The following is a 25,858-nucleotide window of genomic DNA, read 5'->3' as shown; positions in this document are numbered from 1 at the left end:
AGTATTAATCTACAATGTTGAAAATATTTAAAATAAATAAAAACCATTGAATGAGAAGGTGTGTCCAAACATTTGACTGGTAGTGTACATGTGAATATTATATTCCATGTCCACCAAGTGTGCTCTACTAAATGCTGCAAATTACTCCCTCCTGCACCTTTAAGGATGATGTAAACACAAGATGTAAACAACAAATAAGATGATGCATGCTGCTTCTATGCCTGGTTTCCAGGATTTATTTCATGCATAAACATCTAATTTCGAACACAACATCAGCAAGGCTTATAGAAACTTGGACTTGAAATTTGGATTGAAACCAACACTTATAAAAACGCTTCCTGTAACAAACACAAACAACTCAACTACATAGTTACACAAGGTTTTTGTTAATGTGGGTTTCCAGTAGCTTAATATCATATCTGGTAGCATTGGCCTAGCAGTCTAAGCGGGCCTCATACACAGAGGCTATAGTCCTCTTTGCAGAGGTCACAGGTTCGACTCCCAGCCTCCACCATTTGCTGCATGTCCTCACCCACTCTCTGCTCCCCACATATCCTGTCCCTCTCCAGCTGCACTACACATTGAAAGGGAAAAAATGTCCCAAAACTCAACTGCTGATAGAAATTAAAGAGAACTCGGAGCCTCTTCAGTTTAATAAGCTGTTTGTTTGTATGTTGCTGCATATTTAAGAATATATCAGAAATAGAACTGAATCAGTGATTTAGATCAAATCTGTGCACGTATCAGTGACTTCCACTAGATGGCAGGTGGAGCTCGTCCACTCAGCACCTTCCTCTCCTCCCCCCTGAAAGCCGCTCCTGAGTTTTCCATCTAATCACGTCTCATTCTGCTGGGAGCTGCCTCCCGGAGTATCACACCTGCCCACTTCCTTTCTGCCTCCATGCCAGGGGAATGCAGTCACCCGCTCCCACAATGCACTGCAGCTCCCCTCCGAGAAGAAACACTGTAGTGGCGCTGTGAGCATATGGCACTTTCTTAAATAAATAAATATACAAATAAAGCAGAATAAGTCAGAACTGAAGGTTTACTACGAGGTGCTGTATGTAAATGCTGAGGCTGTGAAGGAGGGTGAAGTCTCCGGAGTGTCAGGTGATACTTTTAGACGTTTTTAACTTTGCCTTTGAGGATATGAGTGATGCTTGTTTTTATATGCAAACGTGTGAGGAGTGGGACCTCAAACTTTTTACTGCTATGGCAACAAAAGTGCTCTTCAACCCTCCTCTGAGAGAAGCTGTGTAGATACAACCTGCAATTAATTAAATCCTGGTGTATTCAATTTGACTCAAAGAGAAAGATCTTTGCTTTATTTCAATCTTTTTCCACAAGAGAGGGAGTTGTTGTTGTTCTTTCTGGATGTATTAGACACTTTATCTCCAGCTCTGCTGTTCATCAGTGGATTTGAAACTTTGTATTTTTAATATCGACCCATTTGAAATGTTTGTTTTACTGAAGTACCCTCTTTCCCATCCCAAAATACAGAAATATAAAGAAGAAGAGAACCATGATGCACCTTAAGGACAATTTTAATAAGGCCCCTTAGCGTCACGTAAGTGCTGGCTAACAAAACAGAACTCAGAGAATTGCCTGGGTTTAATAACGACATTAAAACCCTTCTTCTTGATATTGATGGTGTTTACTATTTATTTTATTGTTTAAAGTTATATTTTGGGGCTTTTACACCTTTATTCAGACAGAAGAGGACAGTGGATGGAGCAAGAAACCAGGAGACAGTGGGGGAATGACATGCAGGAAAGGTGACGCAGGCTGGAATTGAACCCTGGCTGCCCGCTATATGGACACACATTTTAACCATCAGGCTAAATCTGTGACTACTATTTATTATTGCTATGGATTTTTAGCTCCTTGTTTAGTGTTCTCATCTGAGGTCATGGTACGTTTTTTTTAAGTTATATTTTTGGGGCTTTTTGCCTTTTCTTATGATTGGACAGCTGAAGAGAGACAGGAGAGTGTGGGGCGTAGAGAGCGGGGAAGACATGCAGTGCAAGGTGGCGGTCGGGAGTCGAGCCAGCTATAGTCCTCTGCGACGAGGACTATAGCCTCTGTATGTGGGGCGCTTAGACCCTAGGCCACCAGCGCCCAAAGGTCATGGTACGTTTTGACAAAAAAGACCTAATGTTGGTTGGTCATTCAGTATGATTAGATAAGATAAGATAGTCCTTTATTCGTCCCTCAAAAAGGAACTTTACAGTGTTACAGCAGCAAAGTGGATAGTGCAAATTACAATGAAGAGCATACAGAAATAGTGAATATTAAATTATTAGTAATTAAAAGTTATTAAGTGTATCCTAGGAAAGATATGTAAGAACTTAGTGTGAAATTGTGTAAAAGTAAAGTTGCAGTATATTTACAGAACAAATAATACAAGGTAGAAATATGCACAGACTAGTAACATTGGTAAAAAAAAAATACACACAGAACTAAACTAACAGTATAAATTTCAACAATTATAAGCTCCATCACTTATGTGACTGGGCTTGTTTTGTCAATTTTTCAGCTTGCAGGGTTAAAAACTGCAAAATTGCATTCAGAAATATGAAAAATGAAACATGTTTTATGTTACTTAGCCTTGCAGTTTCTTCCTTAATAATGTAGTTATTATTTTCTTTTCATTAAAGTTACGCTTTAAGGCATTTTTCGCCTTTAATTGATAGGACAGCTGAAGAGAGACAGGAAATGTGGAGAGTAGAGAGTGGGGGAAGACATGCAGTAAATGGTCAAGGCTGGAATTGAACCTGCAACCTCTGCGACGAGGGCAAGAGCCTCTATATAGGGCGTGTGCTAAGACCGCTAGGCCAACGGTGCCCCATTCTACAGTTATTTTAAGTAAAAATGCATGACTGCTATAGTTTTAATGTACACTTACGAAACATCTGAAGCATGGCATAAAGTTCTTAAAGTGCCTGCACACTCACAGGTGCTCCTGTTAGAGAAACAATGCTCTATGTGAAGTCATTAGGTGCTGACATAAAATGATGCAAGGACAACTGCTGTCATTTTGTTAAATCTACAAAATCTTTGGCCTCCTTCATCCTTCCTTTCTAACACTGTAACAAAGTGAATATCTGGAAATGTTCCCCTACATTAATCCTCACTGATAATACATATTTAAAATAATGTGTACTCTCTTTGTCTTGACAATGCAGAGTTACAGTATCTTCTGTCCTTCCTCTCTTATCAAATCCTCGGCCCTTTGTTTACTGCAAAGCGCACAGAGCGGCATTGTTTGTCAGGCTGAGGGAGCCTTGATGGAATCAGAGTCCATTAACATGGAAGGCAGCGTCGAGGTGACTTTAGCTCCTAATTAAAAACAGATGTGTCCATTTAATAGTCTTAATACTTTGTGGGAGAGCGAGACAATCACCGCAGAAATATCTATTTGCCTCATTAAATCGGGAGGCTTGATCATGATGAGAAGCAGGGTAATGAATGAAGACAGACATGTTTACCAGGTTGTTTAAACAGTGTTTGCTGGGAGGAGAGAGGCTGGAATTCAGATGGACTGTTGTTTGGTGGCAGAGAGAGGAGGGACTGATGATGAGATGAATGGCACGTAAAGTCAGGTAAACACAGAGAGGTGGAGAAAGGAGAAACTGAAGCGACTCTGAACTATTATTTGCAGGTGCTTGTGGACGTTTCTGGAGTTCTTCCAAGACTGAACACTGAAGTGATTCAGGCCTGTTATACACACAAACTCTCCAGTAAACTTTAAAAGTGAAAGGTTCATCGAGATACAGAAACTTTTCTGTCACACTTCAAACTGAGGTGCAGCCATGATAAATGAAGACAAAAACAAACACAGTGACGTTAAAAACACACCGACTGTTTGTCAACGCTTCAGTTTGTTGACTTTAACTTGAAGCTCGCCGACACTGAGAGTTTACAGATATGCTAAATGCTAATAGCAGAACACTAACATGCCTGCAATAACAGTGCTGACATGCCCAGTTAATGATGCTGTTATTATCCAACGTCAATATTGGTGATGAGAGTTGAGTATGTTAGTGCGTGGACATCAATGGCAGGAAACAGTTTTTTACTACTTAAGTCCTGCACTCAGAGTCCAACTTAAGTGGCTTGATGTGTCCCGTCCGTCTACGATCCTTTGCAGTCCGGTTCTGCGCTCTCTCGTCTGTCAACAACCACCGGTTGCATTTTCAGAACCCAGCATGGAGCAGGACCGCCGGACAGCTGGAGTCATGTGACCGAGGTTTTCCCACTGTAATTACTGAATCAAGGATTCTCCTCCTCCTCTCTTTATCCATGTTGTCTTGATTGTCTTATGAAAACCTCTGACCTGTTGACTCAAGGCCTGGCTCGGCTCATCATGACGGTTTGTTAAGTTAAAAATGATCTGGTGATAACAGAGTGTTTTATTCTGAAAATTAATTGATGTTTTCATTTTGTTTTGGTGCCTGACTTCCTGTCCCGCTCCATCTGCTCTGTTGAGATTGATGCGTCGTGCTCTGGTATCTGGCAAAAAGAGAAGTCTTACGTATCGGATCCGGAGGGCTCCCACCTGCTGGATCAGAGACACAGCCGGAACACAACGGAGTGGATCCAGTGGAAGTTAACCCCATCGACTAGGATAGAAACCTCTCAGATCTGGTGCTGTGACGGATCAGAGACAGACCGGACACGGATCTGGTGGAATTGGGCCATTAGACTTGTACCCCGCCTCAAGCATTGACTGCTTTAAGACTCAGAAGATGGAGAGAAAGATTTTGAGCTATGTACCAAAGACAGTTTTGATGTTCTTATTAGATTTTTTGTGCATAAGGCCCCAAAAATGTATTCAATTTCTGAGCAAGAGCTGACACGTGTGCTCACCTGCGTGCATGTTCACGTGCCAGGATACCTAAAGAGACATCATAAATCGAGTGTTTTGCTTTTAAAGATTTTGCAGTAATTGCAAGCAGAGCAGTCCAACATGATCAATATGTAAAAGAACGATGGAGGAGAAGAAAGAGAGAACCTCAAACTTTAAGAGACCTCTGTCGAGGATCCACTCAGAACAGTTAGTGAGATGCTAAAGTTAGCTTACTCTGACTGTTAATTACATTGCTTTTAGCATGCTAACAGTCATGGTAGCTACTACAGCAGGTCTCAGGTGTTTGGTTAGTCAAATGTCTATGAAGTATTTCTGTGTTTTTAGACACAATAATAAAACTTCAGTGAGGATTTAAGGATCAGTCAGAATGTAATGTTGAAACATAAAATGTGTTTTTCTATTCATCTAAAAAGTCCCACACAGTCAGTCCAGGTTCATACAGTCAACAGTATGGAGTCAAACATCCACTTGATTTGTAATAAATAATAATAAAATAATGAGGACTTGATTCTGACTCTGTCTCTGACTCCACTGATTCTTCTCTAGTGACTCAGACTTGATCCGCACTCGAACGCTGACTCAACCTGGAGTTGGTGACTCCACTCTAACACTGATATAAACAAACAGTAAAGCTGACACTTAATGTTAATAAGGCTCAAGTCTTTTGTTATTGTAATGGAATATAAAAATGTTATATTTGGAGCTGGACTGAAGTAGATCTGTGCAGACGAAGCGAACTACTGAGCTGGAATTCAAAAGGAAACTTTTCAACTTTGTTTATTTGTACGTTTGACTCTCGATCATACCTTGATTGATGCATCTATTACTCAGCTTTATTTCCTCCCTCTCTTAAACAAAGCTCCATCATAGCTCATGCTTATTTCTAAATTTGGATTTATTAGCTGCCTTCAAATGGACCTAAAGTAGTGAAGTCAAGTGCATGAAAGGCTTGGTGTTCAAGTGGTAACTGAATGGGAACATTCACCACCAACAACTTGGACGCCAAAATAACAATCATTGTCCTCTTTGCTTTCTATGTGGAAATGCTAAAATTATTATTTTTTATTTGTGCTTAAACATCTTACATAAGGAACAAAGAAAAGACAACACAGTTTAAGGTCTGGATTAACACTGAACACTGTAAACACAACTCCATTTGAAGACACCAATAGTCAACTCACCAAGGTTGATATCTAATTAACTCACTTTAAAATATACCAGGAAACAATAATATTTATGTATGAATGTTATTGATTTCTAATCATTTCATTCTGAGTCAGGGTAGTAAGATATAGTTCATTTTTACTGTTGCTGTTTTTTCTGTTCAACTTAATTTTCAAAACTTCAACCACAATGAATAAAACTGTTCAACATGAAAGTTCCTGCAAAAAACATTCACTATTCTTAATCCTGGGATTTATTAAATTGCTGGTTGTATGCAGAATTGAGCAAAATCATTATATTGACAAAAATAAAATGTATTTTTAATTATTAACTTCTCAAAAAACAGACATCTGAAATAGTTTGTAATTTGATAATTACATCTGGACTAAGTTTTAGAGTCTGACAAAACAACTACAGGAGATACAGAAAGGCAGATATCAGATATCACACCCAGCAGGAGTTCAGAATGTGGCTCCATTAAAAACTTAAACATTATTCAGTCTTTATAATCGTTCACCACTTAATGAAAAGTCAAAGTGCTAAACGATGAACAGGCTAAAGGCAGGGAAGCCGCCCCGTCTACTGCTTCAGGATTATTGGAGTATTAGTGTGCATAATATGCACGTCAAGTTCATTTAATTCATGAAACATCAAGAATTTAGGGAGTCACACACACGCTCACACACACACAGATATAGACATGCACAAAAGCAGCAGTGTAGGCCCGGCTGTCTGCTGTGTGCTGTGACTGTGCGCGTGTGTTTATGACAGGGACAGAGATGTGTGTGGACACTTCAGCCATGCTCAGGGATCTGCTGTCACATCTGATCATCAGAGAGGTGCATTCACACCAGCCGCTGTGCAGGACGCCTCACTGAGGAGGGGGCTGAGCCTTCCACAGGCTGACAGTGGTGTTCATTTAAGGATCAGTGTCAGTGTCATCAAAACTCCGCTCTGCATGATGACAAATCCTGTATTATTTAAATGCATAAACACGGAAGAAGTTTCTGACTCATTTTCACCTTTTCTTGTTTTTAAATGAAACCGAAAACTGAGCGTGATGGACGGGAGAGGGGAGATCATTGGAGACTATTAAACTAGCCACTGATAGAAGCTGCACCCAAATCAATCAGAAGACCAATCAATTCAAAATAATTTAAAAGGCCAAAGTCTTTGCTGTAAAAGCTTAAACTTAGTATCTTAAATTAACTATTGAGCACATGATGATTAATAAAACTGTTACATCTTTATTGATTTAGAATTACACAAAAAATCATGTCCACTGCTACATTCTATTTATGTTATTTCTGTAATCTTTTAAAAGGGCCTTTTGGCTTTGGCCAGTTATGAATGATGCTTTTTTTTGAGATAGCAACTATATTTTCCCCAGATTCATTGGCATTCTTTATCTCTATTCTAAAATGGCTTTAAAAATAGTAAATATACCTGGTTATGTTATTTTTTTGATGCTCAGGTTACATCTGTACATATCCTGTTATCAGCAGGTTCTCAATTAAGAAGTTAAATGTCTTTAAAATGCCACCCAAGAAAAAATATATATATATATTGATATATTATTAAATTAAAAATACCTTATTATATATGTGATAATTATATATATATATATATATATATTAACGCTACAATTTCTCAAAACAAAATAAAGATTTTATTGGGGGACGGATACATTTCCCACACTAGTCACTACTCATTGGTCCTTGGTTATCACTACATTGAAAAGCTTTAACATCACTGTTTTTAAGTTCCAAATAAAACTGACCCAAACAGGCCCATGAGGAGGAAGACATGGGACCTGGTATAAATCCACAAACTGACACTGAAGAAACATTAGTTAATGAAAATAAGGGTAAAAAAAAATGGAGAATACACAAACACTATGCAGAGTGGAAGAGGGATTTCCATTCACAAAAGGAGCCAAAGTTATTCTGTAGTCTGTGCAGGGAGGCCCAAGAAAAGATCAGAGTTGACAATCCCTACAACGTATATGTCCTTTGCCAATCACAACCTGTTTGAATGAGGAACTGCACTGCTTTTTGTTGGTTTTGGAGATGTAACCGAAGTTTTAAAGGTTGTGTTACAAGTTTTCATCTTGCGCTAAAAATACTATCAACCTCCGTCCTGTCCTGACCTGTGGACTGTTGACAGGGAGCCTCACACCACTGCATCAAGACTGATGCTTTCAAATGCTCACACTTCTTCTGGATTACATACAATACCAATAATAATAATTAAGAGGGAGTATGCCAATGTTTCTTGGGTTTATAGTTTTAGGAATATCCTATCAGCTATGCCTTTCATCACTATTATCAGTTTGTCAAATGCTGGTCTGTGTTTAATGACTGTTTCTATATAGCAGCACTGTTTGTAGTAACAAGAAAATACAAATAATTATCCAACAGAGGATGCCCAGGAGTTCAACTTTTTCTTGCAGTGTTATCAAAACAGACATCAATCTGGTTTAGTTTTTATTATCATTGTATTCAAGTTTTAAATTCTGGTACTCTAGTATTTGCCATGTTAACATATTTTTAAAGCCCACTTTGCTTTTTTTTAGACTTTTATTCCCTGTCTTCATCATGTGAGGGTTTCTCTTGTCATGTCTTAATTTCATTAGTTGAAACCCGCGTATAACACTGAGTATCGTTCATAAAGCTGTAAACTAAAGAAGTTATCAGCTCCCCTGTGAGGCCTCATGTCACTCAGTCAGTCATCCAGTGCTGAGGTTGTCTGTGAAGTTGTTAGCGTAGATAATGAGATAATTGGCGCTGGACGGATCTGCTGTGTGTGCTGGAAAATAAAAACACCCCCAGAGACCTGAACTCACCTCCAGTAGGAGGAGGATGGGGAGGATGGGGAGGATGGGGAGGTGTGTGTGTGTGTGTGTGTTGAGTGTGTGGGTGTATTCTCAGAGGAATAGTTGCTAATGTAGCAGAAGAAACAGGAGGAGAGAACACATGTGAAACAGACGCATTAGAAAAGGTCAAAGTGGAAGGTGAAGGTTTAAGAGCTAAGTAGGAAACTGAAAGGAAAATGTGATGACACCTGAAACACACAATCATGACCGTCATTAGCATGTGTTTGACCTGAAGACCTAATAACCCATGTTTTGTTTCAATATCTGATTCATTTGAGGCTCTGACCCCTTTATTTCATTAAAGGTTGCTGTGTGGAGAAGTTTCTGTAAGGATGCTCAAGTCTCATGGAGAGAACTCCAACTAATCATGGTCTCAGTTTGATTCTTAGTCTTGTGTTGTAAAATGCCCTCACATGACCCTGATTAGGATTTGGTGCTAAAAACATAAAGATTGTTTGATCATTGGATATTCTATTATTACAAGTGAAATGACCCTTAACATGTTCTGTGTATTGTTCGTCCTTTTCTCTAAATGGTAACTATTCCTTCCAGTATTTTGCAAAAAAGTTACACAAGCATTCTGATTCAAAAACATCAGTTGTACTTAAATAGATGTCTCTATCCCAGAATAGTAACAACTCCAACAGTCATAGATCCCCTTTTAGCTTTACTGGAAAGCAAGGGAGGGTAACTTACTATGAGATATATTATGATACCATAAGGAACGGTAAGGTACGAAATGATACGGTACCATATGATACGTACGATATGGTATGTTATGGTACGATACAGAATGTTCAGTACGATAAGATACAATGTGATACGCTCGATATGATATGATACAATATGATACAATACAGTAAGATACAATACAATACAGCACATACGATATGGTACAATACGATATGTTCAGTACGATAAGATACAATACGATACAATATGATAAGTTACAATACGTATGATACGATACAATACAATACAAAACAATCCGATACAGAACAATGCGATACAATAAGATATCTACAGTATGGTACGATGCACAATGCATTGATAAGATCAAAACACAGCTTTTCTGCAAGACAAACAGTCTCACTCTTAAACTTACGCCTCTGTATGACTGACCCAGTAAAATGGGATTATCATCAACAAGATAGTTTATTTCTTTACACTGTGTCCAGGTCTCACTTACCACAAAATATGCCAGGTTTATATTCAAAACTCTCCCAGAAGCAGCAATGTTTAGAGCTACGCGGGTAAAGTTTTGAAGCGAGTGTAAAGATAGTAAGCAGGAGATTTTTTTTTCTCCAGATAATTTTCCTCTGACATAATGTTTTGTACTCATGGCTGATACTGGAACTGGATGAGTAAAAAGACTTGCATAGGAGTAAATATAGCAGCAAAAGGAAATGTCATCAGCACCACCACGAGAAGCCAAAGGGAGTGGTGGTGAGTCATTTTGAAAAATGGAAATCTGTTTAGAGAGCCATTGCATTTAAAATAAATTAATGTTATTTAGTGATAATTGTATTGAAGGAGTAAAGATGAGGATATTCCATGCATACATCCATTATCTACACCACTCATCCTGCACAGGGTCATAGGGGGGCAGAGCCTATCCCAGGTGACATTGGATGAGAGGGTACACTCATGGACAGGTCTCAAGCATATCAATATACTGTCCCACCCTTATTATCTACTTTTTATCTGCAGGTGATATCACTAAACACTGGTGGTGTTTATCTCACTCTGACAGACAAATTCAGACCTATATAGAGCTGTTGCAAAATGCTTTAGCTAACCTGCTAACTGATTTACCTTCAATTAAAAATAGTTGCCCCTTTATCGATTTAAGTAAAGTGTAATATTGATGCAAATTTGTTATACTTAAATAGAAAGTAGATACTTTTTTGTTGTTTTTGTGGTACCTAATGAACCCTGACATACTGTACACTTGGTGGTCAACCTGAAACAACAATGATATCCTCTCCTCAATCATAACTCAGATTATTCTTCATTATTTTCTGGCTGTAAACAGCCCATTATCAGTTCCTTGATATCGATCCAAATCTAAATGTCAACAATCTCCAGAGCAAATCCTTATTAGTGCTCAGGGACGCAGACAGAGTTGGCTGTAAACATAGCTGCACGAGCAGGGACCCAACTGTCTTCTGAGGGGTAATTATTATTATTAGCACTCTGAGCTGCACAGCCTCCCCAGGAGATCTTCAGAACAATGAACATCCACATGGGTGCCGCGACAAACACTCATCTAAGTATCAGAGTGAGTCAGCTAGACGTTTAATACCCAGGCTAATAATGGCTGCCAAGTGGAGCTAAGTCTGAGCTAATAGCAGCGGTGAGGGACAAGCAGGTGACACCACAGGGACGCGTCTCACTCAAACTTGGCCTTCAGGAGGGCCTCGTCCTCAGGCTGTAATTAGTAGCCAGTGACAACAGGGCTCAACAGAGGAAAAGCAGCATGCCAAGCAGGTACACAGGGGTATGTACAACAATAATAATTAACACCCAAACAAACCACTCCCAGGACTGAATATTAGATTACAGACACTCTTGTTGTTTTTGAACTTGGTATATTTGTATTGTTCAGTTAAAAAAAACTAAACACAAAGTGAGAAAAAAATCTTCTTAAGTGTGATGAAAGGGTTTTAAAATAATAATCCCACAGTTTAATCTCATGCAATTAACATCAACAGAAGGCCCTTTTCTACATTCTTTGGATTGTGTTTGAGAGGTAAACAACAAGGTCGTTTTTGAGTTTGTAGGTAAAGTCTTCAAGTTTAGGACCTACTCTTCCTCTTATTGCCAAAAATGGATTCCTCAAACTTTGCTGACAAAATCTGAAATGCTTAGTTCATTATTATGTCCAAATATGCTTGTTGTGCCACTTGAAGCCTGCAGCTCTTCTCCCTCGGCCCCTCCCTGCTGGATTCAGTCACTATAATATAACTGTTTATGTGTTATTTTTACCTTTTTATTCATTTAGTTTAAACTCACTCTCACACTGAGAAGGAGAGAGGCGCAGGATAGGAGAAGCTATCTTGTATCTATGTCATAAATGCAAAGACATCACAGGTTTCATTGTATTTTGACTTAGCATCCAAGAACTACCTAGTCTTTTATGGCTTTTTAAATAGACAGCAACAAGTTAAAGTGACAGTAACCCCAGAATTATCCATCCATCCATCCATCCATCCATCCATCCATCCATCCATCCATCCATCCATCCATCCATCCATCCATCCTTCCATCCATCCATCCATCCATCCATCCATCCATCCATCCATCCATCCATCCATCCATCCATCCATCCATCCATACATCCATTTTCTTCCACTTATCCGGGGTCGGGTCGCAGAGGTAGCAGTCCAAGCAAATTGACCCAGACATCCCTCTCCCCAGCAACCCTTTCCAGATCCTCCTGGGGAATCACAAGGCGATCCCAGACCAGGCGGGAGATATAATCCCTCCACCAAGTTCTGGGTCTACCACGGGGCCTTCTCCCAGTTGGACGTGCCCGGAAAACATCTAAAGGGAGGGGTCCAGGAGGCATCCTTATCAGATGCCCAAACCACCTCAGCTGACTCCTTTTGAGGCGAAGGAGCAGCGGCTCTACTCCGAGCTTCCTCCAGATGTCCGAGCTCCTGACCCTATCTCTAAGGCTGAGCCTAGCCATCCTTTGGAGGAAACGCCAGAATTAGATAAACTATTAATTGATATTTGTATTACTGTAGACCTGAAATGCCAGTCTTATGTTGTGTCTAAGCTGTAGCGCTGCCACCTGCCACTAGTCGAGGCTGTAGCTCTGATTAATGGCTACTAACGTTGTGCTATAATGCTGTACTACCTGGATGTAATCACATGACTAATGGCATCATGCAGAGCGGATTGACATTACTTTGTTTTTTAAAATGCTAATAAAGTTGTTTTTAATTTGTGTCTGGTTAACCTGACCAGAATGAAAGGAAACCAGAATAGGTATGTGGACATTAACCTGCAAGGAGGACTGAAGGCTGTTGGTGCTAACTCTGCTAACTTTAGCCAAGCTCAGTAAACTGATTTGACATTCAGACTCTGTGATCTAGGTTTAGCTGTGTCACAATACAATTTAGAGGGCTTCTTTTTGCAGTGAAGAACAGACAGATAAATGCAAATCAGGTGCAAATGTTTTAACAGCAAAGAAGCAAAAATGAGGCCGAAGCCCATTATCCTTCCTTAAAACACACATCAGGACTTTCCTCCATCGAGTCCTCACTGATGGTCTAAGATTCAATTATCCCCTCCGATAACACAGCACACATTTTCATATTTCATCATCCTCACTGTGTACAAGAATGGGTTGTTATTGACCTGCTACGCTCAGCTGGCTGAGTGTAGTTTAAATATGAATGCCACATGTCTTAAGTGCATTACATTAGAATCCTCTCTGTCTTGTAATGTGGAAGTAAATGTGGTCTTAAGGACGATAAGCATGTTTCAAAGTGAAGTAGTCAGAGTGTGGAAGTGACCCTGGGTCTGTTTTTAAAAGTACGCTGTTTTTAAAGTTGTTTGAATTTTGTAACCTTACGCTCTACTTTAAGAAAAGGAAGTTGTTGGAGGAGTGATATTTCCAAGACTAAAGAAGAGGAATGAAAGAAGTGGGTGTGTTACTCATTTTGATTGTACTGAAACATCATGATCTCAAAGAATGGATGAGTTGTTGTCAACCATGCATAAATCCTGAATGAGAAGAACTGAAGAGTGCAGAGCAAAATTACACATAAATCAATTTAAGAACTTCTTTTTGGCATTTAGAACATTAACTGAAAATAAGTTGAGATACACTTTATTGATCCGCAGAAACTTGTTATAATATAAATGTGACTTTCTTCTCAGTATTTCCACTTTATTTGATTTTTTTCCTGACATTTCATCTTTACTCCATTACTTCTCAACTCTTTGTTTTTATTCCACACAGTGAGACAACATTTGCAAAACTCGGGCTTCATTTTTTAAAGACATCGTCAAAACTCCCTACATTCTGACTTTATTCTTTTCTCAAAATTTCAACTTTAATCTCAGAATTGCTTTTTCTCATGACTCCAATCCAGCTGACAGACCTTTTTATCATTAGTTTGAATTAACAGCCTTTCTTCTTAATCTCTACATTTCTATATTTTACTTTTGGGGGGAGTTATGCCTTAATTTGGAGAGGATAGGACAGGAGCAGGACACTGGGAGAAAGTGGGGAGTGACATTCGGCATGTCAGAATCCAACCAGGGCCACTTGTGGACTGTAGCCTCTGTACATGGGGCACTTGACTTCACCACAAGGCCAAACCAGCGCCGTATACATGTCTGTATTTTTTCTTGAGATTTCAAACTAATTCTGAAAATACAGAATATAAAATAATCTCTCTTTTATTTATGCTTCCCTCTGCATGGCCTTAAAACACTACCATATAACACTACCTGTCAAAAGTTTGGACACACCTTCTCCTGCAATGGTTTTCATTTGTTTTAACTATTTTCAACATTGTAGATTAATATTGAAGACATCAAAACTATGGAATAAATGGGGCGCTGGTGGCCTAGCGGTCTAAGCGCCCCACATACAGAGGCCATAGTCCTCGTCGCAGGGGTCGACCATTTCCTGCATGTCTTCCCCCGCTCTCTACTCCCCACATTTCCCGTCTCTCTTCAGCTGTACTATAAAATAGAAGCAAAAAGGCCAAAAATATAATAAAAAAAAAAAAAAAAAACAACAACTATGAAATAATCTGGTTTTGCCATAATCTGGATTACAACAGTAGTCAAATAGGGCTATCCATTGTGTACTAGCCCTACCTCTGAACAACACAACTGATGGTCTCAAACACATTAAGAAGGCAAGTCATTCTACAAATGAACTCTTGACAAGGCTCATGTTAATTAGAAACCGTTCCAGGAGACCACTTCATGAAGCAGACTGAGAGAGTACCAAGAGTGTGCAAAGCTGTCATGAAGAAAAAAAGGGGGCTACTTTACAGAATCTAAAATATAAAACAGATTCTGCTTTGTTTAACACTTTTGTGTTAATTAAATAATTCCATATATGTTCTTTCATAGTTTTATTGTCTTCAGTATTAATCTACAGTGTTTACAATAATTAAAATAAATCCAAACTGTTGAATGAGAAGGTGTTTTCAAACTTTTGACTGGTAGTGTATATACTGGGTAAACTTTGAACTGATATAAGAACTAAAGCCAAATGAAGTCAAATCTCCAAGACCCTCATTTATACACTGAAGTGTTGGCACCAATCACATAAGATACCCTGTGAGCTGAGATATTAAAGTTATATTCTTTCATCACCTTGTTTGGCTGTGCTGGATTTACAGGCCACATCCAAAACCCCCAAAAACAAAGCAAAGATAATGTTCCCACCTTCAGCAACCTTCATTCAACACAGAACAAATACCCTTCACTTACTTCACATTTACAGTTCTGTTCTTAATACAGTAAAGGACGTGCTAGTTGACAAAGCTCTCTGTTCAGAGACCTCCCAATGCGGCTGTTGCTTATACACAGTATCTAAAGCCGACCCCTCGCTGCACTGAGCCCAGGGGCTGATGGGAGATCTCGGGGGAACCATTAGCGAGCGGATCGGCAATGTGGCGCGCAGGGAGCGAGCACAATTCATGGGAGAGTGCCGAAAGAACTCACAACACTCTAACAACACCTGTCACCCCTGCGCCTAATGAGAAACACAATTAGCAATTAACAGTGCGATCTGTCAGGGCTAATACCTGCCTCCCTGTGCACACACACACACACACACGCACACACACGAAACCAGGGGGGGAATTAGACCCCCTTCATCAGCACTTCCTTGCAGGTATGAAATGAGCCCAAACAAACGGATCAATTATACAGGTGATGTAATGTTGTGAAACCTAAGCTGATGCCTGATGCTTGGGTGGCTGATTTTCCTAAACAGCGTCCTCGCTGAAGCTCCACTGTGACTTTTAAGACAGAAATAAAGCTTGGTTTTATCACTCAGAGGGGAACAGAGCTGGACGCACTCTTACTGGCCATAGATCAAACTACATGGGCTGTTAAACCGTGAGCGTAAGAGGAAGTTTGTCAGAATGCACTTTCCTGCTAGATTTGGTGCTCTGCTCTCCTGTAAAACAATTGCCGCTGTGGGGATTAAAGAGAGAAGATGAACTGAAGAGAACATAAACAGCACAGGCAGTTAAGTTCCATAAATCATTACGTTCTGTGTTTCTGTGGGGAGCTCTGTTAGCTCTGTTAGATGCAGACACCAGCTCCTAAAGATCAACTTAAAGAAGATACTGATCCTCACACATTCAGGTTCACCTTAGTGAGTATTTCAAAGGGACTTCTTTAGAGGCCTCCAGCCATGAGACTGTTTTCAGTCACTTTCTTGAGGAAATAAAGAGAACTGTGCTACACACCTCCACAGAACCACCCAATAACTAATAGCTAAGACATGCTAATTGTTTTTTGTACTCCATATGTTACCAATAAGACTGTAGCTTGTCCTCAAAGAGATGAAGCAGTTGGTATGGCAAGACCAAGGATAACCACAACAACAACAACAAGATGAAGATTTCCATAGTAAGAGTGTTTTAGTTTCATGATGGTAACTGAGGAATCATCTGTCGGTCGATATGGTCCATATATTTTAAGCCTACCTACAGACCCTCTCATGGGTATCTGCAGACAGTATTTGTCAGTACTGTACTGTCTGAAGCCGGGAGTACATTCTGCAAATCAAAGTGATCTGTCCTGATTCTGAAGTCAGCAAGAGTTTCAGCCTGATTGCACATCGTCTGCTTTACAGTGTACAGTCAGGCATGAAGGCCGATCACAGCCCCATCAGCCTCTCCTTACTCCTCATTGGATGCATTTCTGGCCTGTTAAGTTTTGGTCTTCTGACAGCTCTCACACAGTCAAAGCAAAGCCATGAGCTGATTCCCCAACTGCATGCGACTGCGTAAATAAACACCAGTCTGGTTTGGCAGTTGGAGTGTGTGCTACATGTGCAGGGGCTGTAGTCCTTGTCATGGTAGGCATGGGGTTGACTCCCAACCTTGAACCTTCACTGCAAGTCTTCTTCCTCTTTCTGCTCCCCATTTTTCCTCTCTCCAACAGTCTTATCCAATTAAGGCAAAAAGCCCCCTAAAAATAACAACAACAAACAACTAAATAAATAAACACCTCTCCCTCCAAACATACTGACCATGAACACCTGTGCAATACATTCATCCATCCATCCAGTATCTTGACCGCTTATCCCGTTAGGGGTCACGGGGGCTGGAGCCTATCCCAGCTGGCTTCGGGCGGAAGGCAGGGTACACCCTGGACAGGTCGCCAACCTATCACAGGGCTAACACAAAGAGACAGACAACCATTCATGCACACACTCACACCTACGGGCAATTTAGAGTGATCAATCAACCTGAGCATGTTTTTGGATTGTGGTAGGAAGAGAACCCACGCATGCACGGGGAGAACATGCAAGCTCCACACAGAAAGGCACCCGCCCGGCCGGGGGAACCAGGAACCTTCTAGCTGTGAGGCAACAGCGCTACCCACTGCACCACCGTGCAGCCCCCCTGTGCAATACAATATGATTTCAACTTCTATCTGTGGGAGTTTGCAAAGGAAACTTTTGACAGTTGTAAACATTATGTCCTGATTAAACACTCACAGTGTGAGCACCTAATTTGTGTGCTTTGGTTGTGTGTTATAAATTATTCACCTGCATAATGTGAATTGATATTCCACCAAAACATTCATACGATCACAGCGTCTGCCTGGCCTAATGTGTTCAACTTTGTTGGCATAAAATCTAATTTATCATGTAATTTAAACCCATTGGTTGGGAAAATGTTTGAAAATTGATTTTGACCAGCTTAATTTAGCCCCATAGCTTTTTTATTTACTATATATATGGCCATGAAACCATTTATGGTAGGACAGCCAAAGTGAAATGAAAAATTTAGAGAGGACGGGGGAAGATTTAGGGGATTTAAAGCTTTCTGTCAAAATTCAAAATTTGAATTTACAAACTCCAACATATGACATAGTATAAATAACTTAAGCTAATGTTTATTCAAAACTGAAACTTTCAACATCATATACAGTAGATTAACGTCACACAGTGGTGGGAGATAATGCCAATCTGAAAGTGTTTTGTAATAGCCAATCAGAAAGTGTTGTGGGCGGGACATAGAGACAGAGTAGTGAGTGAAAACAGACCCAAAGGGAAAGACACATGGGCAGTGGAGCTAAAGTAGTGCTCTTTCTAATTATTCTAATTATTTCTGCGGCGGAAAATAAAATAGGCCAAATACAGAATATGGGCCCCAATATTCACCCAAGGCCGACAATCGTTCAAGCCCTAGTAGGTCTGCTATGTTCCAAAGACCTGAGTGTCCAAGTTCAACTTCCCCCCCAAGCTCTTGTGCTTCCAAAGGCATCAGCAAGGCAGGAGCTCTCTTCAGGTACAGGTACATGTCACCATGACTGCAGGCTTCTCCAGCTGCTTTAGGAACTATGAACAGTTCCTCTAGACTAACAAAGCAAGAATCCGTCCCTGTTCTTGATACTCTATATATAAATGCACTGTATTTGTGTGATATGGTAAGGGAAAGGTGAGAGATCAGCTTTGGTTACTGATCCATAACCCTTGAGACACAGAAATTAGTATCTGTGAAACTTCACTAAAATAATGAGATTCAAATCTTCTTATTTTTATATTTCGGTTTCAAAATGTTGATAAGTTCTGGCCTAATTCAAATTTCATCCAATTTTATCACAAAACATTTTGCTTTCAGGTATGAATTTCTAATAAACTGCCTTCCTGAAACACACACACACATAAATACTGGCTGTGTTCTAATTGGATTACACCCGTGTGTGTGTGTGTGTGTGTTTGTGCGTCTGTGTGTGAGGCACATCCAGCATAGTAATTGTGTCAGCCTTGTTGGTCAGTGGGGAATTGAAGTGTTAAATCCAATTCTGAATTTGTATCTCTGGTACAGAGGAGGGGGAGATGTAGCGTGAGCACCGACCATATGTCACCGTCCCCAATTCAGAGCCATTGAATATGGATGAGAAACTACTTGGGGTCCTGGCGTCACCACTGGTAGCAGGTTGAGTCTGTGACGGCGTGCGCTCGTTTGTTATAATGGAGGAAGTGGATCTGTGGACAGGAGCAGTGCAAAGCTGACAGAGATTTCCCTTAATGAAGATAAAACTGATTCAGAGGCTCTGACCTCCAAGTTTCTCTGCTGCTATAACACTCTGTGCACAACCTCCTCACTCGGGGACCACCACAAATAATCCCCTCTTGGGTCGGATCTAGGACATTTTTTGAGCAATAATGCCAAGAATTTCTTATATCCATCTTCTCATTTGTGCTGCTGCATTTCTTGCTGCCATGTTATATTAGTGAAATATATTTTGAACTATTGATTAGAGCTGTAAGTATTAATTTATGGATAAGCTAAAGACTTAGTCAATTTAAAGAATATCAACTGCTTTCTATTTTGATGAATGATTAAGGGCCTGTTTCCACTAATGGCAGTTTTTGCACTGGCTGCACTCACAATCTCACTGTCAGGTCGCTTTGAACCAGTGCTGAGTGTTACAAGTCTATGAAAAATGTCCCATGGCACTTCTACTTCCTTTAGTATGACTATTAAGCCTGTTTAAAATCGCTGGTGGCCTAGTGGTCTAAACGCTCCACATACAGAGGCTACAGTCCTCATCGCAGGGGTCGCCAGTTCAATTCCCGGCCGGTCCACCATTTCCTGCATGTCTTCCACCACTCTCTACTCCCCACATCTCCTGTCTCTCTTCAGCTGTTCTATCAAATAAAGGCAAAAAGGCCAAAAATATAACTTTAAAATTAAAATGGCTTTGAATGCTTTGTTTTGCTGTTTTCTTGTATTTGCAGGAATTTTCACGATATAAAAACAACCCAAAGAAATCTTGTTGTAGCATTAGCAGCAAATCTAGACCTGGAAAATTAACCGTTAAAAATAGTGTGGGGGCACTGGTGGCCTAGCGGTCTAAGCGCCCCACATACAGAGGCTACAGTTCTCGTTGCAGGGGTCGCCGGTTTGATTCCCGGCCGGTCGACCATTTACTGCATGTCTTCCCCCGCTCTCTACTCCCCACATCTCCTGTCTCTCTTCAGCTGTTCTATCAAATAAAGGCAAAAAGGCCAAAAAATATAACTTAAAAAAATTGTGTGGTTAGTTTCTCCTCCATGCAGACCTCTGCCAGTGTTGGCAAAGTTGATATCAGAAATCACTCCCCTTCCTGGTTATGATTGGGGAGATGATAGACAGGTGACTTTGAGGAGGGTGGTGGGGTTCCAAAAGTTGAACTATTTTGAACAGAGAGCTCTTTGAGGGCGGCATCAAACACAAAAACACTATTAGTGGAAACCGGCCTTCATTTGAGGAAATTAGAAAAATATTTGTTAAATTCTCAGATTTAAGGATTTGTTGTTTTTCTTTATCTTTTGATCATAAATGAAAAGTATTTCAGTTTTTAAACCTGTGGTGAGATTAATTTAACATTGCTAGTAGTTGAGGCCCCATAAATGGTCTGAAACAACTCACACTTTATTATTATCATTACCTGTAATGCTTGGCATTTCTCTCCTTTTATTTCCATTAATCATGAAAACATAGAGAAGCTGAGGTTTACACTAAAAGGCTCGGTGAAATCATTTCATGTTACTTGGGATCCTTTTTGAACGACATACATTCTTTAGACTTCTCCTCAGAGTTGGAGGATTGATGTGTGCAATTTTAACTTACTCTGTTATTTAATTTATTTAGTACTATTTATTCTATCTCATTATTATTTTTTCCTATTTATTGACAATCACTATTATTTTATTTATTTATTTATATATTTTTTTATTATTGTTTATTTTTTGTAGTTGTTGAATTGCCTTGTAATGGATGGTGGATGGGGAGGGGAGTTGACATTCAGATGTGACAATTGATGTTTATTCTATATTTTTATACCTTATATTGTATAACACACTGTCTGTCTAAAATGTTTAAAATCTTCTATAAATAAAGATGGGGAAAAAAATCATGAAAAAATACATATATAATCTTAAAATGAAGAACTGGGTAAATGTTAATTGGGACAATTCCAGAATAAGCTGACAGAAAAGTCAGAAACATCATGAAGACTGTAAAATGTAAAAGAACTGCAGAGACAGAGACAGATCTGTGCCTGTCATTTGTGTCCTAACCAAGCCTCACACAGTTTCCAGTATTAGCCTCTCTCCATTCTCTCTCATTGATATCCAGGCTATGTTCCAGGTTATCATGAGTCTGAAATTATGACAGCAGTCTCATGTGAATGATGTTGGATTTAATTACTTTCATGGCAGCTATTCAAGTCGAGATGCTGGAATACAGGTTGCATGTTGGTTGTGTGCATCGTAATCAAACTTAAGTGGAAAATGTTAGTGTGGTCCAGGTCATGTGACTCTGATACCACCAAAGAATCTCTTTATATTTCATCTGTTACAGGCGGGAACTGAATCAGGTTCAATGCTACATCTTATTTACCTCATTTGTTAATGCACATCTCTTAGAATAACAACATGATGGGATGAGTTTTTGCTTCATACTGTATTTATCTTCACGTGTGTGTAACTGGCAATTTATAAACTCCATTCTTAGTTTCTACTTCATGCAAAAAAAAAAAATCATGAAAGCTTCGTCTTTTCCAGTTTTTGACACTCTCACCACTTTTTCTAACTTCATCAGGACAAAATCCGAGACAGAAACAGACGTCAGAGTGTGCCAGTTAATCCCAATCCAGCAGCATCTCTCACTGTTTGATTGACAGGTGGTCTGTGGGGAACCACTGTGCAGAAACACAACAGCAATTAACACCTCCCAACAAACACACCAGTCTATAAACCAAAGACAAAATATGAATCCTGTGAGTTACCACTGAAAGTGAGGTGTAAATATTCACTGTTCTCTTTACGTTTTCGTAGGTATTGACTGATTATCATAGCTCCGGTGTGTATTAGATAAAAACATTGTGTTTGTGGCAGTTGTTCGCACCTCAAAATGACAAAGGCAGATTATTCTGTGTCGTGTTCCTGGTGAAACAACACCTATTCTTTATTTTGTGCATCATGAAAAGAATACTGTATTCATAACAGGGTCTAAATCAGTTTACCCTGAAGCCCACTCTGCTGAATACCCACCTGATAGACTTTGTCTTCACTGTTCTGCAATATTAGTGTATCACACACAGTACTTTTTTTTTATGGACTTCACTTAGTTTTATGTTGTCTTCTCCTTTACCGAAGTTACTGACTCTGATGGTGTCTCTTGACTGTGATATTTTTTGCCACTTTGGTTGATCTATGGCTCCTCCCGGTTTACTCAACAACCCAGCGACAGCGGCATATCTAATGAAAATGCCAGGCTAACCTTAGTGGTGTCAATTTGAAGTGAGTAACTGCTCCACTGTGTCTAATACCAGCTCTTAAAGAGACACAAACAAGCCTTTGCTTCCAGTCGATTAATGTTTGAATAAAAGGTGACACTCCCAAAAGTAGCAGGTATTTTTCACAGACTTGGTTACTGTGGTTAATGTTTAATGTCTTGTCTTACTGGAAGAAAGTCAATAAATCAGTGAGACAAAGTCTTTAAGTGCTACTGTGAATATGAAAGTCTTTTTAAGTTCATCTGTAGAAAGTAATGGCAAAAACATAATCAAGTGGTAAAACTAACCTGCTAACATGCAGCACTTTTACTACAGCCTCTTTTAAATAAAAGCACAGACCCCAGGTTATCTCACAGTTAGGTTTCAGTCAAGTGACATCATCCCTTCAGAATTTGTGACTGAATAACAGAGTAAATGTGGCCAGGATGGGGAGCATTATTTAATCATTCAACGAAAAAAATACATAAACCCTAAACAATGGATTGAGTAGACCTTGCACAAATTACACCGAAACCAAGCGACAGCCTCTGATGGAATGGAATGGAACCAATACAGGAGTGCAAAGACTGCAGTTCCTTCAGTGTACACTCGAGGCTGGCAGCAAAAGCTAAGGATGCACTATCAACACCAAGCGGCAACCTCCGGCTGCAAGAATTGAAGCCAATGCGGAAGTGTTAATAACTGCAGTTCCTTGAGTGTCCACTTGAGGCTGGCTCAAGACACGAGGTAAAGGCTGATTTATACTTCTGCGTTGAATCAACGGCGTACCCTACGCCGGGGGTCCGCGTAGCTCCCGTACCTACGCCGAGGCCTACGCACGTAGCTGACGTGCACCTCCTCCAAAATGTAACTCCCCGTAGAGCCGACGCGGACCGCAAGCCCTGTGATTGGTCCGCTCGGCGGCTTTGTCTTTCCCGCATTTACAGCACTTCCGGGATCCCGGACATCGGCCGCACATCGTCCGTGTATTTCATCTCCTCCTCTCTATTCTTCATGTAATCATGTCTGTATGATAAACAGCAACATGTATCAGCTGTAGATTAACATAACAAGCTCTGAATCTCTGTGGAAAAGTAAACAGAGAGCGTAGCGGGACCGGAAGCAGGCGGCCGGCTATCAGAGACCACACTGCCCTCAAGCGTTTCGGCGGAGAATTGCTGCGCGACACGGACACACCAACGCACAAGTATGTGGTGCTCATGTCTGCGTCAGCCCCTGCTGCGTAGGGGAGACGCAGAAGTATAAATCAGCCTTAAGTGTCAGGTAGAGTAAAGGGAAGATGTTCATTGATCATTTTGGGATGCATTCCTTTTCTTTTTTTTAAAGTAGTGAAGCATAGGACATTAAATTCCTTTCAGATGTTTCTGCGCAATCATATTCCCAAAAACTGTGATGGAAGTGAGGTGATAATGACTTGAACTTGGACTGCAGGAATCAAAACAGTTGATTCTTGTGTCCAACTGAACATTCGAGCAAATAATTGGAGGCTCCTTCCAGATGTTCTCTGGATATGCACAAAAAATGGTCAAAAACATGTTTTTCCAGGATATCATTGACCTTTGACCTCTTGAGTAGAAATGCACATCACTTCCTCATTTGAATTATGTGTAAAATGTTTCAGAATGAGCTATTAATGCTTGGGGAGTTTTTTATAGAGCTTACAGTGACCCTGACCTTTTAATACAAAAGTGTAAAGTGGAGGTTTATGCCGTCATTTGAAAGAGATCCATCTAGAAGTTCCTGAGATGTGGCATTCAAAGTGAGACAGAGAGTATCTAAGGTTAGATCCAACAACAGTTTGAAGGGAGACTTGAAAACACAGTGACCCTGGCTCTGTCTCTACAATGGGAACAACACAGTAGTCCTATAATTATAGGAAGACATGGATTGGCTGAAGAATACGTATGTAAGTAACACTGTGACACTCACTTAAGTAACACTAAAAATATGTTGTCTTCTCTTGAACAGAACACGACACCTTGTATTTAAGACTGTCACAACATGCCGTGAATGAAAACATGATGTCGTGTGAAGGTACAGGGTTAATGAATGTCCAGATTAGGGGCAGGGCTCCAACGACCTGTCTGTCTAATAAGAGCACGTTTGCAACAGTGTCAGACGTTCATGATGAGATAATTACAAATGTGAACTGTAGGTCTGCAGTGAATCCAGTGCATAAAGAAATGTGTTTGATGGTAGGATATTAGATTTAGGAACTATGTGACATAAACAAAAGCAGCTCATAATCAAATTTAAGTGACAGAACAAGACTTCTCCACCCACAGCAGTCAGAGATTTGTGCACAACCGTGTGCATAAGAACAAGCACACAAAGTGCACACGCTCGTGCGCACACACCTCCTTTTCATTAAGACCGAGGAGTGTGAGCAAAGTTTGCTTTTGTAATTGCTCTGCTCTTGCAGACTGTTTGACAGGCAAACAGCGGTGTGGTCTGCCTCTTCAATGTGCCAGAAACGTTAACAAGCTGTGATTAACCGGAGGAAAGGCTGAGACTAACCGTGGAGTCATTGTCGAGAGCAAAGCCCGAGTACAACCTTCTTTTTATCTTGTGGAAGATGATAAAAAAAAAAAAAAAAAAACAGGTAGGAGAGAAATGGACGATTTTAAAGCTGGGGTTGGCAGTCTCGGAAAACTAGCATGACTCCGTCTAACCCCTCCCCTCCTCCCTCAGAGCTCCTCCAAAACGACGCCCCCCCCCCCCCCCCCCAGCTCACATGGACGAGCGCTGCTTACTTGCGACCATATGATGGTGACTTATTCAAAACCGGTCCTCACCAAAACATTATCATAGTGAAAGTTAAAAACACAAATAAACATGGCTGCTGTTAGTACTTACAACTGTCATTCTAGCATTATCCAGTTTTACTGGTGACACGATATCAGGAGAAAAGTTATAACACATATATAATACTGTAACAGCTCTACTGTTTGTTAAACATGTTCAGTGTAGATGTTCTTAATTCCTACAGTGTTGACAGTCAGTGAAGGCATCAGGAGAGGTGTAGGGTGTGTGAGCGGGAGAGAGGAGAGACAAGCAGGAGAAGTTTTTCATTCATTCAAACATTGATTGTTGTTTTGTTGGTTGTCGTGATCACGTCCGACAGTGACCGGTTATTAAAACTAAACGTGTTCACGAATCGGCTCGTCATCCCTACAGTACATCTACATTTCTGTAGGACTTAGTAAATGTCACTCATTCTTCTGCTTGTCAGAGCCCCCGTGGTGAGAGCTTTTTAGACTCTGATCCGGACTACAGTCCTGAGCAAAGCACCTCATCGGGTCAGAGGGGACAGGCCCGAGGTCGAGCGAGAGGGGCAGTCAGCAGAGTCAGGGGAAGCAGCGGAAGGAGACGGGGACTCAGAGTGCACGCCGGGGAAAGGTACGCGCAGGAGGCGGGCAGAACAGCAGGACGGGATT

Source organism: Notolabrus celidotus, chromosome 12 (genome assembly GCF_009762535.1).
Source record: "Notolabrus celidotus isolate fNotCel1 chromosome 12, fNotCel1.pri, whole genome shotgun sequence".
NCBI classification, from domain to species: domain Eukaryota; kingdom Metazoa; phylum Chordata; class Actinopteri; order Labriformes; family Labridae; genus Notolabrus; species Notolabrus celidotus.
This window is presented reverse-complemented; position numbering follows the sequence as displayed.